This window comes from Mustelus asterias, chromosome 6 (genome assembly GCF_964213995.1).
Source record: "Mustelus asterias chromosome 6, sMusAst1.hap1.1, whole genome shotgun sequence".
In the NCBI taxonomy this organism is placed as follows: domain Eukaryota; kingdom Metazoa; phylum Chordata; class Chondrichthyes; order Carcharhiniformes; family Triakidae; genus Mustelus; species Mustelus asterias.
In genome coordinates, this window is record NC_135806.1 from 19,824,539 (window position 1) to 19,841,109 (window position 16,571).

The following is a 16,571-nucleotide window of genomic DNA, read 5'->3' on the forward strand; positions in this document are numbered from 1 at the left end:
GGCAGTGAAACAAAGGCAGGAGCTGCCAGTTCTACAAAAACTTTTCGCAATGCCCCGCATGGGTCAGAGGGAGCAAGAATGCTCCCCCAGCCACCCCAAAGGAACAAATGTCTCAGCCTCCCATACCTGGTCAAGAGCCTCCTCCCAAGCCCCTGATTACCAATCACTCTTCTCCCTCTCAATCAAGCTCTCTTCCTCCTCCTGATAGCTGCGGATCTCTCTCCAGGAAGTCCAGGCTATTAATTTGACAGTTGCTGGGCGGAAAACAGCTACAAAATGTTAATGAAGTTCTGATGTTAAACTTGGCAGAATCATCGTATCAGGATCTTCTAATGTTTTCGGCCTCAATTGTACTCCACTATATATCCCTATGATTACTGGAGCCAATGACTGACTAAAAATATAACAGGTAAAGACTGGGTGGGACATTCCAGCTCTTCTTGCTGGCGGGATCACCCAGTCCTGTCGATGTCAAACCCTCACAGTGGGTTCCCCGGATATGAACAACGGAAAACCCTGTTGACAGCAGTGGGACTGGAAGATCTCGCCATTGGCCAAAGTCATGAATATGCAAATATTTAACAAATCAAATATCACGAACTAATTACAAAGAAAACTTTAAATTTATTTCGAACTCAAAAAGGACGCAGTGTTAAACTGAGACTCAGATATCAACTAAGAATGTTTAATATGGCTCATATACCTGGGACGCATAACTAGCGACTGGCTCAGGTCTTAGGCAATGCAACAAATACCTGTTTTCGGACTGAAAATCTCAAAACACTGGTCATGTTAGGGGAGGCGGTGGTGCAGTGGTATTGCTACTGGTGCAGTAATCAGAGACCCAAGGTAACACTCTGAGGACCCGGATTCGAATCCCATCAGGACAGATAGTGAAACTTGAATTCAATAAAAATCAGGAATCAAAAGTCTAATGTTCACCATGAAACCATTGATGATTGTAAAGACCCATCTGGTTCGCGAATGCCTGGCCTGGCCTACATGTGACCCCAGACCCACAGCAATGCGGTTGACTCTTAAATGTCTCTGAAACTCAGTTCAAGGACAATTTGGGATGGATAATAAATGCTGGCCTGCCAGTGACACCCACAGCCCAATAATAAATTTTTTTAAAAGATGGACTGGAGAGGAACCAGTGATGCAAATCCTACCTGCACAAGGAGCTGGGCCTTGCAGCACTCAGTCAGTGCATTGACAATATCCTTCCTGGTCACCTTTATTCCTTGACCTACCAATTTTTCCCCTCCTGGCCCCTTGTATTAACTCAAAACTCACTGTCACATGTCTCCCAGTACCTGGTCCAAGATGTCATTCTTTATACTTAAGGTTAGGCAGCTTTTGTTGATAGCTTGTGATGTGTAAGGAGGAGTCAAGCTAAACTGGCTCACATTTGCCATTTACCCACGGATGCCTTCCAACAGCTGTTGAGGAGCACAAACTCATCCTTGTGTTGAGCCACTGAGACCAGCAAACCCAATACACACCAGGAATTTAACTAAGCTGTCGATGAATATATCAAGAAGTCTCACAACTCTTAACGCCGGCATCTCCGCATGATGAATATATCTAACAGCCAAACCATCAGCATTTGGAGCAATAGCAAAATGAATGGCCCATCAATGAAGAGGGCAGAATAAAATGATGTTGGGATCACAGTGAAAGTGGAGATCAATGCTATATTTTATTAGCATTTAAATGAGCTGTCTCATATTTTAGATAGCTCTTTGACATTCATTTGCCAGAAGAAATCCTTATCGGTAGCCAACTGACTTGAGAAGGTCATCAAAACTGTTTACCCAATGATAGCCTTGGATTTTTATAGGCAAATAAATTGTGTAATTTGCACATTGTTAAAGTAATAGATTTACAGCTTTGTGGCTGCTCCCTGCTGACACACACATTCCCACACTGATACGTACCAGCTGAACATCTAGAGGAACTTTGTTATCTGTCATAAAGTAGACTGGAATACAATACTATCAATTTTTCCCTCCCAGTTTTCTTTCAGCATCTCCTGAGCATGACAACATCTGCTGGAACGTAGTCCGTCTTTATAAGCATAGGCATGCTGTTTGGCCATGAGGAGTATCACAGCTGATGCTGCTCTGTTCTGACATTCACAATCACTCTCTTCCACCGACATTCACAATCACCCTCTTCCAGCAGGAACCACTGTTTACGAGTCAGGACAATCCTCCTTCTTTTCACCCCGCGCCATCTTTGCCGTCAAGATGAAGGTTGAACTGTGCGGTTTCAGTGGGTATAAAATCTACCCGGGTCATGGGATGCGCTATGCCAAAATAGATGGGAAGGTTTTCCAGTTTCTGAATTCAAAATGTGAGCCAGCCTTCCTCTCCATGAGAAACCCTCGACAACTCAACTGGATCATCTTGTACAGGCGCAAGCATAAAAAAGGGCAGTCTGAAGAGATTCAGAAAAAGTGCTCCTGTCCTGCAGTGAAGTTCCAACAGACTATTACTAGTGCCTTTCTTCCTGAGATTATGGTTAGGAGGAATCAGAAGCCTGAGGTGCGCAAGGCTCAATGTGAACAAGCAATCAGGGCTGCCGAGGAGGCTAAGAAGGTCAAAGCTGCAACAAAGAAAGTCAGTGCAGCTACAGCTAAGGCTACTCAGAACGCAGCACCCAAACAGAAGTTTGCCAAGCCAATGAAGTCTTAGGCTCCATGCGTTGGTGGAAAATGCTAAGTATCCCATGACCCGCAGACCCGATGGGCCGAATGACCTCCTTCTGCACTGTAGGATTCTACAATTCTATCATTTGCTGTTGATGTAAAATAAAACCTGAACAAAATTTCTTTTAAAATAGGTGGTCAATCTTGAGTTCAGGGACACTTGAGTCGAGATGCGTGGACTGCACACCAGCAATGTCTGAGATTAGCTCATTTAGAACAGGGATCAAAGAAGCAATTTTCCACGGCTATTGGACTCAGCACCACACCAGATGATATGTTCACCCACTGAGCCCCTGACAAAGCTCCCCGTCTCATGTGCTTCCAAGGAATCCTTGCCAATGAGAAGGAAAGGAATGACTCTTAAAAACAAAAGCAAACCACAAACATGCATTTAAAGTAGATGAGGGCAGCAACTTGGATGGCTGAGTACTGGGTGGGTGAACATGTGAAGCCCAGAAACAACACATTTCACTTAACATTCATATTAATTATAAATGTTGAAGTTAATACTCTATGCTGTCGCGTGACAAAGTCGCATCATTCAGGGGCACCAAGGGAGGAAAACCACAAATCCAGAGTTAAACAGACAGCATAACCTTCCCCCTCAGCTCCCCCCTTACACTCTCCTCCACCACCCCTCCCTGCAGTTTCCTCCCCCTTCCTTCCTAATCATGGACTCCTGCAGGGATATGGTTCCTTAGCCCAACAGACAGCATCGTCTCTCAAGGATTTTATGGAACTGCATTTTCGTGTCGGCTTTTAAAAAATATTTTTCATTACATTTTAATAGTTATTGCACACATGATCAGGCAATGGAAAATGGTTAGTTCAAAAGTAAGCCATTTGAAAATTTATGGTCTGCTTTATAGCCCCAATGATGATGTGAGATGCATGCTAAGTGCATTGCAATTGTTATTTTTTTTTCACAGCTGCAGGTGTTCACTTTTCAGACACCGATGGTTTCATGCAATCCCCGCCATCACCTTGGCACTTTTCCAATGTATATCTGTGGGATTTATTTCTTATTCTGCTCCAATTATTTTTATTGCGCTGGAGGTTACAATGCAGCATTAGAACTCGATCAAGCTAGCTTGTAGAATGTGCCGTGCCTTCAATGCAGACTAAAACACTCAGTTAATATTCTGCTGCAAATTAACAGCTAAACAGACAAACACATTCTCACCAGCAAAAATCCGGAAACAAGATTGAATTCCTTTGCTATTCATCAGGCTTCGGTTCCTCCTGTGAGGTCACAAGGGGCAGCGGCCAGGGCTAAGACTCACAAGGAACGTGCTTCAAGAATTGGGTGGGGGATGGTGGGGGGGGGGGGTGGTTCTTGAGATGTTTCTCCCTGTTAGCATTTCCAGATTACAGTGTTATCCTTACACTTATCCTTAAATGAAAGGTTGGCAAACTCTTCTAATCTAGTGTCAGTGAGTTTAATAATAAACACATTGCATCCTATACATCTGATCATTCATCGTTGCTGTGGCTGTTTTTCTCTGGACAACAAAGGCGCAGACAACTTTGAAATACAAAATAGTGCTTCAGTGCAATCAGAGTGCCACATTTTGTGCTGTAGCTAAGTATACCGTTCACCACTACCACTCCCCTCTTTTTGTGCCTCTTTCACGTGGGCTAGTTAAAGTGGTCACCCAACAGTGGAGGAACAATGCACCAAATCCAATATAACCGAATTCAGAACTGTCTTTATTTACACAAGAGCACAATCAGTTCCCTCTGGTTGGGGGACTCGAGCATGGTGGGTAGCTATAACTAGTTTTATAGCTAGTTATTAAATGAGTTAACGGCACTACCAAAAGATCAGACAAAGTAATATTATACGGATGCATTATGTGAATACGGTCTGCTAGATTACACTGGGTGTACACGCTGAACATTGACTTTGTCTGAAAATCACAGGTTCAGTGTGTTTGTAGGCACGTATGTAATTCATGATACAATGAGGAACAAATTGGTCCATGTCAGCTTTCAGGTTGGAAGCAGGTGGCACTGTAAGCACCAGATAAGTCTGCGTGAGGATCATATTGAGTGATTTGAATAATTCAGTTGAGTGCTTGGGTCTGGTTCGCCTCCAGAGGCGGGCACCCCAGGACAAACTCTGAAAGTGGGGGGCTGCGGAAAATGGATGGGAAGGCCAAGCAAAGAGCCCACAGATTTTCCAAAAGATCAAGAGGAACATTTCCAGCTCTTCCTGGCTCTGCATTAAGATCATCATTTTTTCAAAACATAATTTTCTGTCGGCGGTCGCTAGAAGGAGCACTGACCACTGATAATTTTGAGTGCAGCAGTCCCAGCACCTGCTCCATTCAGTATGAAAGAACAGATTATAAAACAGCAATGCCTACTTTAGGTAACTTCCAAAACCATCTCTATGAGGCTTGCAAACCAAAAGGCACTGTGAATGTTTCAGGCCCAGAAGGTTGGCCCCCTAAATTGGATCTCCGGGCCCCTGTTTTCTGCCTGGAAACTGGTGCAGTGAGGTTCAATTTTCCCCCCAAAATATCCATGCCTCCAGGATCAGGAGTGCATCTCTCAAACTTCTCTTCTAGAAATTGCTTTCAAATTGCTTTCAATGCTGTGGGAATTGTTGGGGGCGGGACAGAAAATTTGGCTGTCCATTTAAAAAAGTCCACAAAAGCAAATTACTGCGGATGCTAGAATCTGAAACCAAAAGAGAAAATGCTGGAAAATCTTAGCAGGTCTGGCAGAGAAAAGAACTGATGTTTGACTTCCAGATGACCCTGTGTTTGACAAATGGTCATCTGGACTCAAAACGTCAGCACTTTTCTCTCCTTACAGATGCTGCCAGACCTGCTGAGGTTTTCCAGCATCTTGATTTAAAAAGGTCCGTTGACCTCATGCAGGAATTTCCGCTCTCGGGGCGGGCGTGACTGTAAAATCCCGCCCAGTGTGACAATAACCAGAATCTACTTCCATGCCTCAAGCTCTCTGAGAGTTTAAAGCTCATTTGGGTATACGCAATTGCAGCTTTAGTTTAGTGATCGCTATTTACTTCTTCAGCCATTGATCTATTTGAATGGTACCGCCTATTAATACACGTCTATTGTCATTTATCGTCATTGGATCAAGTCAGCTCCGGAAGAAACAACTTTATTTTTCACATCTTTCCAGTCACTTGCTGTAGCTTTAAGCTATTTTGTGGTGATGAGTTGGTAAAGCACTTACTCTAACTATATACACTGCACATGCAAGTTGATCTATCTTATGTTAAGATCAAGATAACACTAATGGCCAAAGGAAAAAAAAATGAGTTGAATTGAGTGGAATTTAAAACTAAGTGCAGTCCATTCAGTCAGTGCTGACGCAAGTATTGCAATTCTGGCCATTATGCTCTTACAGTATTTCAATGGTGACTGTTTTCTACACAGGCTGTGACACAAAAGCACCAAGCTTCTATATTTCAGCATTAAGTAGACCCTTGAGAGGTTAGAACAATTTCATCATATGATTTTATTCCCTTCAAGTGAGCCCAACTTGCTGGCCCACCAGACTTTTCTGGTTGAATTAATGATGGCACCGGCCTTTTACACCACTGCTGGGTATCCTTCATTATCTTGGAAATGGTGTAAATATGCATTTGCTTCTGAATGTATTTTATAAGTGGAGATGCCTGTGCAACAGCAGGACATTATAAACTTCAGTTCGGTATACAGCTTGCATCCACTTGTCTCCTCCCCTTCAACAGAAAGCCGAGAATTCTAGCATCAAGTTAATCACAAGAAATGTCTGGAAAAGTCATGCAGCATTAGGTAACAGTTTTCAGAAACACACGTGCACAAACACACGTAAAACAGCATTGCTGAATGACCTTTACTCAATCTGTACTTGACACGCATCCCAATGACCGTGAACCTTTCACTTATCAAACCTTTTTGGCATGCTGGTGTTATGACTGCAGTAAAGTTGTTTTGGAAAGATACATTTAGTATTTTATCAACAGTTTTTTTTTGATAAGGGGTTTTCAGTCGCACAGCGGGAAGGAATCTGCTCTGTAAATGTTTTATCTAGCTTGTATTTCCTCATAACTTGCAGCAATTGAAGAATTTGTTGGAAGGCAGAAAATAACCTTGCTCAAAACAACTGCATATCTATGAACAGCAATTACTTGCTTTATTTTCTCTGAACTTCAACAATCTACCCTGTCATTGGTATAGCTTGGTATACAAAAATAATTGGGAAGTAACTTCACAACCTACACACAGTGGAGAGCACTGCATAAGCCTGGGGACATAGTTGGAAAGACTTGGGGAAACCAGAAATCAAGATTGTCTCGTACACTGTAGAAGCATGCAATACCACTGTTCAGTTCCTCACCGGGCAGCTCGCTTGATTGACAGGCTTCCCAATGGTCAGGCAGGGGACTCTGTTTTGGTGGAGTCCACAGGACAAGGTAGGTCCATATCAGAGGAGGACATGGAGAGGCTGTTCCAGAGATGGTTGTCAATCCATTGGGAGGGTGAAGATGGTGGGAGGGTTTGGGGAGAGATTTCCTCACTAAAGGGTGGGTTTGCACCCGGTGGGTTTTTACGACAATCGACCATCGTTTCCTGGTCATCATGAGACTTTTAATTCCAGATTCTTATCGAATTCAACATCTCACATTTGCCATGGTGGGATCTGACCCCGGGCCCCTGAATTACTAATTCCCAGGACCGCTGGATTACTAATTCAGCAACAACACTATTACACCACTGCCTCCCACTCTTTTGAAGGGAAGCTTGGAGATGGTGGGGGGGGGGGGGGGGAAGAGAACCACCTTGTTGCCAACTTCCCTGCACCACTCTCCCCAGGACGCCCACCCAAAACATCTCTCTCCTGCCCCTCCTCCCCCACAACACATTGCTTTCCTGTGACTTGTGTCACTTCTTGACCCTGTGACACCAGTGCCTATCCTTCCAGCAGCACTACTGAACACGAGAAGGCCGGATTGGTCAACGCTTGTTGGGCAAGCCTTCTGCCGCTAGGATCTTGATTCCAGAGGAAGACCCACGCATGGCCTTACCACTGGCTAACTGGCTTGTGGTTCAGCAAGCTTTCTCAGAAAGAGGCAGGCGGTGCAGGTCAGCCTTCCAGCTGACAACTTCTCAATAAGGTTCTGCTTGATGTGCAGATGTGCTGTGGCACGGCTCAGTAGGGATCCGCTTCATGGTGCTTTGTTTCTGTTGAGGAATTTTACTTGACAGGAACACAGAGCAGAAACCTGTGGGCCTCAGAGGACTAACCAATCATAATGGACCAACATTTGTAAAATTTACCCGATAATAACAGAGATAATAAAGAATGTACAGTGCTCCCACAATAGTGTTTTACTAATTAATACAGTAACAGTGTTCACGTCCTTTCAGGACAAATAAAATTGTGCCTCTGGCTTCCTGTATTTTCTTGGTCTCACAGTCTCTAATCCTTTCTATCCACCTGTCTTGCATGCATTCTCTCTCCTTGTTTATGTGCTTTTCACATAATCCTTACTGTTAGTTTAGCTCAGCTGGCTGGATGGCTGATTAGTGATGTGGAGCAATGCCAGCAACATGGGTTCAATTCCCATACCGGCTGAGGTTAGCCATGAAGGCCTCACCTTCTCAATCTTGCCCCTTGCCTGAGGTGTGGTGATCCTCAGGTTAAGTCACCACCGTCAGCTCTCCCCCTCAGAGGAGAGTATCCTCTGGTCATCTGGGACTATGGCAACTTTACCTCTGCTGTTATCTCTACATTTCTCCATTCGTGTCCAACTCGCTGCTTTTCTTCCTTTTCTCTCTCTCACTGTAAATTTCCCTATTCCTCCCTTTCTGGGATTCTATCTCTTTTTACATCTCTGACACCTTGGATCTTCGCTCCTGAATCCCGACGCAGCCATCAGATGAAAGGTGGGTTGGAAACCCAGACAGCGGGAATCCGAGGGAGATTTTCAAGCAGGCAGCCAAATAACATACCACCTCTGGGAGCCCTGTCCAACTAAGGGTGGTAGGGAGATTCAGTGGGAGCAGCGGAGGCTCTGTGCATTCAGCAGTCCCACGTGGGAGAGCAAGAGGATGTATCAAGATGGATACACTCCTCTGGTGCCTTTGGAAAGTTGATGAGTAAAATGTGGCCACAGCTGCCAGACAAAAACTGAGGAGGGGGTCCACTCCAGTGAGCCTGTGGAAATTACTGCTGCAGCTGGGATGGTGAAGGGGGTTTGGTGGGGTTTTAAATGAGGCATCACTGGTCTTTTGGCCTCCATCCATCCAATGGCTTTGGCCTCAGTGGGTGGCCCATTTGACAGCAAGAAAGTTCCAGACAGGTGCAAAACAGCATCCTCCAATGGCACATTAAATAGCCTGATTGGCTACCCTCCAGTGGCAGACAGGTGGCTGTCACAGCTCCCACCCACCCCAAAGCAGCCTCTCTCAAAATAGGCTGGAGGTGGGAACATAATGGCATGGCAGTCAGCAGCGAGAATTTGCCAGCATGCCCATCTCTGAACCTGCCACCTTCAACGAATGTCTTCTCAGCCCAGTGGGTCCGATTTTAATTCTGTCCAAGTGAATGGGTTTTGAGGGAGTTAAAATTCAGCCATTATTTCACAGATTTATTCCAACAGCTGTTTTACTGCATGTTGAAGCTGGACTGATGTGTGGTGGATCGGGTTTACAAAAAGGAACTCCTGTCACTCACACAGTGAATGGTCAGTTTCCTGTTAGTCATTTAAAAAAAAAAATCTTCTGGTGCTTTAGTCTACTTTTTAAAAAAAAGTTGGAAATGTTTGCGCCAGGATTTTTTGTCTGTCACGACTGGCAGAGTGTGGCAATGTTCTTCTTCGGAAATTTCACTTCACCTAACCAGTGTGAGCAAAAGGTGGCATCTTTGAACTGCATCCTGGGATCGCAGTCAACCAAAGTGATAAGCAAGAGAGCAGCACTGGTGCATTCCCGCTCACCATCCTGAGCCTCTCGATTTAGAAAGGAAACATGTACGCTGTGGGAATGTAGCAGAACTGCACTCTACATCCCAGAGGGGGGCAAAAGTTATGGAGGGAAATGTTGTAGAATTTTCAAACACAGGTACAGAACGGGGAAGTTCAACGGTTTTGTCATAATTTTTTTAATTGTTTGTTAATTACGCTGGAAAATATCACTCCCAAGTTACAGCCAGAGATCAAGAGATTCCCCACAGAAATTCAGGGTTGCTGTTTTTAGAACCCGACTATATAGATAAGTCTGAGTGAGCGACGGTCTGGCAGATGAAGTACAATGTTGGTAAATGTGAGGTCATCCATTTTGGTCGGAATAACAGCAAAATGGACTATTACTTAAATGGTAAAAAATTGCAGCATGCTGCTGTGCAGAGGGACCTGGGTGTCCTTGTGCATGGATCACAAAAAATTGGTTTGCAGCTGCAGCAGGTAATTAAGAAGGCAAATGGAATTCTGTCCTTCATTGCTCGAGGGATGGAGTTTAAAAACAGCGAGGTTATGTTGCAGCTGTATAAGGTGCTGGTGAGGCCACACCTGGGGTACTGTGTACAGTTTTGGTCGCCTTACTTGAGAAAGGATATACTGGCACTGGAAGGGGTGCAGAGGAGATTCACTAGGTTGATTCCAGAGTTGAGAGGGTTGGCTTATGAGGAGAGACTGAATAGACTGGGGCTATACTCATTGGAATTCAGAAGAATGAGGAGAGATCTTATAGAAACATATAAGATTATGAAGGGAATAGATAAGACAGAAGCAGGGAAGTTGTTTCCACTGGCAGGTGAAACTAGAACTAGGGGGCATGGCCTCAAAATAAGGGGAAGCAGACTTAGGACTGAGTTGAGGAGGAACTTCTTCACACAAAGGGTTGTGAATCTGTGGAATTCCTTGCCCAGTGAAACAGTTGAGGCTACCTCATTGAATGTTTTTAAGGCAAGGAGAGATAAATTTTTGAACAGTAAAGGAATTAAAGGTTATGGAGAGTGCGCAGGTAAGTGGAGCTGAGTCCATGAAAAGATCAGCCATGATCTTATTGAATGGAGGAGCAGGCTCGAGGGGCCAGATGGCCTACTCCTGCTGCTAGTTCTTATGTTCTTATGTCTTGATCCTCAAATTACTGAGCAACCAAGATGCAATTGAAAGTAGTTTCCAAAAACATGTTGTGATTTTACTCTTTCCCCACTGACTATTACATGTGCTGGACACTTGACCCTTAATTACACAGATCAGTACAATGTTACAGAATGTTATAGTAGTTGTTTAAAATAGTTATGCCTTTGTTTAAAAAAATGTTTAAAATAGTTTGTCTTTGTTTCCACCTTCTTCCATTGGGAAAAAGATACAAAAGTCTGAGGTCACATACCAACCGACTCGAAGACAGCTTCTTTCCTGCTGCCATCAGACTTTTGAATGGACCTACCTCATATTAAGTTGATCTTTTTCTGAACCCTAGCTATTATTGTAACACGACATTCTGCACTCCCTTTCTCTCCTTCTCTACGTATGCTTTGTCTGTGTAGCGTGCAAGGTACAATACTTTTCACTGTATACTAATACATGTGACAATATTAAATCAATCCAAATCAAATCAAGGGTCTCCTACAAATGTGTTATTTGTTCGTACCCTCATGTTCACTATTGCAGAGGACATCGACACAGTTACATTTCTAAATTAGGTAAGCTAGCGTTTCCTATTTATTTTGTCTTCTATTAAAGCTAAATTTGCAGTCGGGGATTTATTTTTGCCTCCCTGGTTTGATTAGGCTGTCCAGGATGCGCACATCTATAAAACTTTGATGCTCTCTACCCAGAAGCACGATTGCTATCAGTTGGTGCCAATGATCACAGCAATAATAAACTACTGAGGCATGCTTTTCACATAATCTGTTGCTGAGCTATCTCACTTCACTCTGCAATCCTGAGCTCTCACACGCACAGTGACATACCGTGATGATATCAGTTCTGCAAGAACACTGTAGGCTCATCAACAACAACAGCAACCTGTGAGAACATGCAGGTGAAAGCTTGAACAGAAGTATTAAAATACCCCTTAAACAGATGTCATTTCCTTATTTTCCCGAATATCTCGCCGTTCTCACAGATATTGATCCAGACTCTGGTATAAGTCTACAAGTTTCTGCACCCCACCCCCCCCAGTCATCCAGTAAGTGTTGAAAGGCTATTTAACTATGGAGAGCATCACAGCCCCTGATCATGTCCATGCTTAATAACCACATGTTAATAAAGGTTAGGTTGGCTGTCACTAGAAACTGGAACTCATAGAGTCCCTACAGTGCAGAAGGAGGCCTTTTGGCCCACTGAACCTGCACCGACAACAATCCCACCCAGGCCCTATCCCCATAACCCCACATATTTACCCTGCTAATCTTGACAGTAAGGGGCAATTTAGCGTGGCCAATCCGCCTAACCCACACATTTTTGCACTGTGGGAGGAAACCAGAGCACCCGGAGGAAACTCACGCAGACAGGGAGAGAACGTGAAGTCTCCACACAGACAGCGATCCAAGCCAGGAATTGAACCCAGGTCCCTGGCGCTGTGAGGCAGCAGTGCTAACCACTGTTCCACAGTGCCCCGCTTGTGACCTTTTCTTTCTTTGCTGACATTAGGCCATGTCGAGGGCAGTAAGTAAGACAGGCGATGGCAGCTGTGATGTTCTTTCTGATCAGTTTGGTTTAAAAGTAAATTTTACTCATGGGCCATTGGAAAGCAGAAATTCAAGTTTATGAATTCTAAGTTTTACAAGAGCACAAATCAATATATTGTTCTCCACAACCTAAAAGGTCGAACTATGCAAAAAGGTAGTTCTAACTGCTAACAGCATTTTAAATATGAACCAGTATAGACCTGTTTAATAATAATACACCCTGTTATAAATAGATTGCTACTCTATATTTGTTTTAGTGGCATGCAATAGGAGTCAGATATCAGATTTCCAGAAATGTAGCTAAGTTGAATGTTCCTGAAATGAGAGACAGGTTGAAGAAGCTTTTCAGCTTGCACTCATCAGGACAAAAACAAGAATGCCAAATTTCAAACCATCACGACAATTACATTACCAGGAAAAAGGTGCTCATTGGTTGGCAAATCGACTCCGATTGGCTGAGGTATTGCCATGGAGAAAGCAATGGGGAACTATAGACTCCCCAAGCTATATAGTTCTTTGGATAATTGATAACATTTTCAGCATAACAGGACAGGAACAGGAGAGATGAACTGCATCTCAACCAATTAAGCTTAAAAAAGACTTCCCAAGAATGTGGAGGCAGATATCAAAAATTGTTCAAATGAATTAAGTGAGGAAAATGACAGGACAAATGCCATATCCTGATAATATCGACAGTTGTGGAAAGGTAGTTAACAGTGGGGTATTGCTATAGATGCCTAGCGAGGTATACATGAACAAGTAATCAGAAAAATGTGGGGGACCTGAAAGCAGGTAAACCAACAAGAAGTTGATCCAACATGAACATTCGGAACAAGATGCCAGCTGAAGACAAATGTCTCTCAGATGGCAGAGAAACTTAAGCAAGTGTGTTTTACATTTGTCTCATTCCCTGCTTGTGCTGAACATTGGATTCTGAGTTAGGTTGACTAAACCTAACAATAGAAGATTCTAACAGGGCAATCAGAAGGGATGTGAAACACATAAAAGTCACACAAAATTGGGTATCATATTCTCGATAAACAGCGATAGCTGAGGTGAAATCAAAATTTTTAATATCAATAAGATGGGCACTGCAGAAAAGCTAGAATGATTTGAAATAAATAAATCACCAAGAATAGATGATTAACAAATTATTGAATTCACCCATCACCGCAGTGCTTGCTGACCTATGTTGGTTCCCAGTACAACAATGCTTCAATTTTAAAATTTTCATCCTTGTTTTTAATTCTGTCCATGGACCGGAATTCTCCCAAAATGTCATTACGGGAAAAAAACAGGAGAGCCCTGTGCCAGTCTCTCAGGGGCTCTCTGCTCTGCAATCGTCCCACACTCGCTTTTTTTGAGAGTGGTGAGTTGCACGCCAGTACTGGAGGGGACGGGGCCTAAACAGACTGGTGAGCCTAGCTTCAGAGCACTCAGGCGCTGTTTCACAAAGGCACCCTGATCTCACAGTGCACATAGATAGCCCCTCCCTCCCCCACAGATGTTGAAAACCGCACACACCCCGCCTAACTGGCACTGCTGGGGTGCCTGGTGGGCAGTGTCTGGGTGCAAGGTGGGCACTGCCTGAGGGGCATCACCCAGTCATGCTTCCAACTGCCCAGGAGCGTCAATGGTCTCCCAGCCCTCTGGCATGGCCGTCGTGCCAGGTCTCCACTGGAAGAACCTGCTGTGATTCATGTCGGCGTGACCTCCTGCTGGAGAGGTGGGAGTATTCAGGAGGGGGGACGATCACATGATGAACTCACGAATGAGGTTAAAATCAGTCAATCTCATACCCAATCAGCCTCGCGCCCTTTCTGGGTGTGATCAGGTTCACGCCATTTGAAAGGGGCTGGGAGGAATGCAAAGTGTTTGCTGCTGGGTACGAAAGCGATTTTTAGGCCCACATACTATTCTCTGAGATCAGCACGAGGTCAGAGAATCGCCCCCTATGTCTCAATCTTCCCTTTGAACTTAACCAAGCCTTAAGAGTGATCTGCACTCTTTCAATTCTGGTCTTTTATGTATCCCTGATTTTAGTCCCTCCAGTAATGGCAGCTGTGCCTCCGGCTGCCTCGGTCCGAAGCTTTGGAATTTCCTCCATAAACCCCTCTCAGGAGCCTCCCAAAACCTGTCCCTTTGTCCAACTTTTGGTCAGCTGCCCGAGTGATTTTTGTCTGATAATTCTGTGAAGAATCTTGGAATGTTCCATCGTATTAAAGATGCTATGTAAATGCAGGTTGTCGTTGTTGCTACTGCTGGTGTTTCAGAAAGGGTTGGAGAGGAGATTTTTGAGGCATAAATTCCTTAATCATTTTAGAAAATAACAAAATAGGGATGGGTATGTAGAGTGCTTCTGGAGGGATAAGTTAAGATGGGCTGGATGGCCTTCTTCAAGCATAATAATCTTATCAGCTTATCAAAACCATTTAAGCAATTAACAGGAGTACACTGTTAAACGTTTTCCCCAGTTCTTTAACAGAGGAGTAGCATTGTACCCTAGCCTTTCAAATCACTGCTGTGTCTCATCTTGGAATTTGCCGAAACATTGTGGGTATGCATACGGTTGAGGAATTCTGTGATGCTTAGCAGTCTGAACACATCCAGTACAATGTGATGACTGGGAGTCAATAAAGATAAAAGCTTCTTTGCATTTTTGATGTTCACGATAGCAAACATTTGTATAATTTCAACACTTCTATACAGAGCCACTCCACACTCATTAGACAGCTCTTTATTATAAACACCCGATTCCGTGCAAGAAAAGGTCACCCAATCAATTAAACCTACCTCATTCAGACTCCACTCATAATTATTTTTTCAGACTTCCTCTTCCTTCACTACTTGTTGATACTATGCTTTAAGGAACTCTAAAAAGCCATTTTCTTTTGCAACAGATAGTAATCTAACTCTTTCAAAGAGATTAACAGACTCTGGGCAAATCATCTGTTCCATTTGTCTGTGCCAATTGACCAATCTTTTGCCGGGGCGGGGATTTTTTTTTTTACAATCTCTTGCTTGGACCATCTGAATATCTACTTGTACCCTAGTCCGACATTCATTGTCCAAGAACTTGTTTATTTCAATCTTGTCCATGTGTTCTGTTCATTTAAGGACCTGTAACATGTTTCAATTCAATATCCGAAGGCCAGGAAGGTCACTCTTCACAAAACCCTTTTTAATGCATACTACTGTTTATGAGGGAAGGTCACCAAAACTGCACTCCATTGTGAAGAAGTGGTTCCCATAATTGATCTGTGCTACATTAGTATAACTTGTTCTGATTTGTAACCCAATGCATTCTTGATGCATCCCAGTTTCCAAGTTATTGATTAACTGTTCCACCACAACCAGATGCTTTCAGGGTATGATCAATGACCACTTCCAAATCCTTTTCCTGTTCAATATCTGCCAGTGAGCATCTCATTTCTATTATACACATATTTACTGATGCCTATTCCTATAAACATCATTTTACACTTAGCCACAATAAATTTCTCCCCATCATCTCCCACCACCCCAGCCCACATAATTAATCTGGATCTCTTGGAAGATCACCATTTCCATTACTTGCCACAAATCATTGACAAGTTTAATACAACTACATTGGACAACTTGTTCTAGATAATTCACAGTGATAGTAAATAGCAATGAATTCCTGTGGAACGTGACGGTTTACTTAAGTCATGCACAGAACACTTCTCATTTATCACCTTCCTTATCTTTTTGTTGAGCTATCCTAACATCAATTTAGACAATCCCATAAAATGCTCGAATTCTCTGATATTATGAACTTTGCCAAACTTTTGAAAATCCAAGTGAACTACATCTACTCAATGACTTATCCTCGTCCATAAATTAAGTTGCCACCACAAATAATTCGACCACAAGTGTAAGCCATGACCTATTAGTCCTAAACAATTCTGATGTCTGCCTACATTATCTATACTCTTCAGACACTCAATTAGAAGATTCCATGAATGCCTTCAAGCACTTTTTGTCCTCAATAAATGACAGGCTTACTGGCCGTAATTACCACGTTTGCATTGTATTCCTTGCTGGACTATTGGAACTACATTTGCCACCTTCCAATCTCTTCGGATACAACTTTAGTGTCGATTAACCTCTGAAACTCGGGAACCAAAGAGTAGGTACTAATATTGTTTTGAGGATTCTACATGCATCACAACTGTCC

At 43.4% G+C, this 16,571-nt stretch overlaps 1 protein-coding gene and 1 pseudogene across 14 annotated transcripts in view; one reads left to right on the forward strand and one right to left on the reverse strand.

The window, feature by feature from the left end:
• Positions 1 to 16,571, reverse strand: part of ptprda (protein tyrosine phosphatase receptor type Da) — a 595,150-nt gene that overhangs the window by 255,875 nt on the left and 322,704 nt on the right. The gene's annotated exons all lie outside the window — the stretch shown is intronic.
• LOC144495270 (large ribosomal subunit protein eL24 pseudogene) lies at positions 2,236 to 2,709 on the forward strand (annotated as a pseudogene).